Raw genomic sequence first — 2,498 nt, 5'->3', positions numbered from 1 at the left:
AAAAGTATCCAATGTACTCAGCTCTACTATGAAAGCAATTTATAAGCACCCACACTTCCATTTGACAGCTAAAACCCAACCACAGCCCAAGATGAAGGGGAAAGAGGAGGGGGAGGGGAGGGGAGGAGGGATGGGTGGAGGGAGGGTAATTGATCAGCCCACACTTATGATGCATTTTACAAGGGTACATGTCAAATCTACTAGAGTATAAATATCTTAACACAATAATTAAGAAAGTGTAGCAAAGGCTATGTTAACCAGTTTGCTGAAAGTATTTCAAATTGTATATAAAACCACATTGTAGGGCAGCGCCTGTGGCTCAAAGGGGTAGGGCGCTGGTCCCATATGCCGGAGGTGGCGGGTTCAAACCCAGCCCCAGCCAAAAAAAACACACACACAAAAAAAAAAACCACATTGTACCCCATAAATGCATTAATGTACACAGCTATGATTTAATAAAAAAAAAAACTACTTAGCCACAAAAAAGACAAGTAAGAATGGAATTCTACCACCTGTTTTGATTATAACTACTAAATTAATTTATCTGCCATTTTGCAAGTATTATAAGCCTTCAAAATATAACAAGAATATAGTAATATTCTTAAAATGGCCAATCTTGTTGGTTCAGCAATTTAAAATGACTGCTTTTTTCTTCTTTATTCAGAGTTACTTAACTTGTAATTTCACTCTTGTGCTTACTTCAAGAATTTTTTAAAAAGCTTCACTGAGAATCCAGTTTTAGAAAAATAAATTCATAAATTTTAAAACAATCTGGTAACAAAAAGTCAAATAATTATTGAGAAATTAGGTGTAAAAAATAATTTACCTCTCAATTCTAGGAACAGATTTTAGTAAGAGAATGAGGGTCAAGTAGATATCTAATCTGAAACTCAGATTTGTATTTAAGGCCTTCTCAATGAAGATGAATGATGATTGAGTTGATTAATCTGTCAGGGACTCACAGACTGTTACGTGATACCAGCTTTCCATATAAAGACTTTCAAATGACCCTCTGCATCAGTCCACTGTACATGTTCACGTATGCATATACTTGTAGCACAATTTTGTACTACAGTTTTCAAAAATTGTATTAATTAATACTTTCAATTCCCAGTGTAGTAAACTAGAAATGAGAATTTTCATAAAAAAAGTTTTAAGTAAATACCCAAATGCAATCATAGCTTGTGAGCTACCATTTACAACTGAGCTCTCTTGCTTTCAGCTCTCTGGTCTGACAGCTGGACAAGAAATACCATTGCAAGTTGAGAGCATGTTATGTATGAAGAAAGGTGAGATACCAGTAGCAAGTATTTTCTTAGGCAACAAGTTTCAACGTGTTCCTTTTCTGATTCGGTTGTAACAGCACAAGAGCAAATCACTCCCAATGTCAGCCCCAACCAATTCTGTTTAACTCAGTGTTGACTTGTGTGGTTTCTCCAGGGTACATAGATTCTAACTTTGGGCAATGTTTTCCCTGACTTCATGTTATTTTGTAATAAACTAAAAATTATTATTCTTAGATTACATAGTTCCAAGAGATACAGAAGTAGTATGTTTTTTTGAAACCCATTTTTTATTTTTTTATTTTTTTTTAATTTATTTTTTTTTTATTAAATCATAACTGTATACAATGATATGATTATGGGGCATCATACACTCACTTCATAAACCATTTGACACATTTTTATCACAGTGGTTAACATAGCCTTTCCGGCGTTATCTCAGTTGAAACCCATTTTTTAAATGAGCATCAAGACACCGAAAGAAATGATACTTGGGTTTTGTCATATTGTTCATGAAGACTTAAGAACACACTTGATTTTTGCAGTTTGAGCTATAAGAATGACCTACATTATTCGTTCTTAACTTACTCTCAGAATGATAGAATCAAATTGCACTATTTACATCAAGCTTATTTTTCCTTTTTCCTTAAAAAAAAATTTTATTATTTCTCTTAATCTGACAGCCTCATCTCAGACTTTCATGTTTAGAAATTTAGCTGTAACTTTTCTTATTTTCTGTAAATCTCCAGAAAAAATGCCCCAGCCTATTGGGGTTATAATATACAGTATGTGTGCAATGGCATAATTCTACATATATATAGATATGTAATACTCCCCCCACACTTCAAGTAAAACACACAAACACACATTCAAGCAACCACATGTACCCCCACACACATACACACTCCAACATTCAATGAGGGTGCAATTATGGTGTCAGCTTGTGCTGAAATTTGATTTCTGGGCTGACCTAGAGAAGACTCTGTTTGCAGGCTCACTTATGTGGTTGCTAGGGGATTTCATTTCCTTTTGGGGTATTGGACCAAGGATTTCATCCTCTAACTGGCTGTTGGCTAGTCTAAATCCTTGCCATATGGGACTTCTCCACCTAGCAAACCGCTTTGCTGAAGTCAGCAAGAGAGAAAGAATTAGCTAGGAAGACAAAAGTTACAGTCTTGCACAATGCAAATGTAAAAGTGACACCACTCAACCTTT

The sequence above is a fragment of the Nycticebus coucang genome, chromosome 7 (assembly GCF_027406575.1).
Source record: "Nycticebus coucang isolate mNycCou1 chromosome 7, mNycCou1.pri, whole genome shotgun sequence".
Taxonomy (NCBI): Eukaryota; Metazoa; Chordata; class Mammalia; order Primates; family Lorisidae; genus Nycticebus; species Nycticebus coucang.
This window is presented reverse-complemented; position numbering follows the sequence as displayed.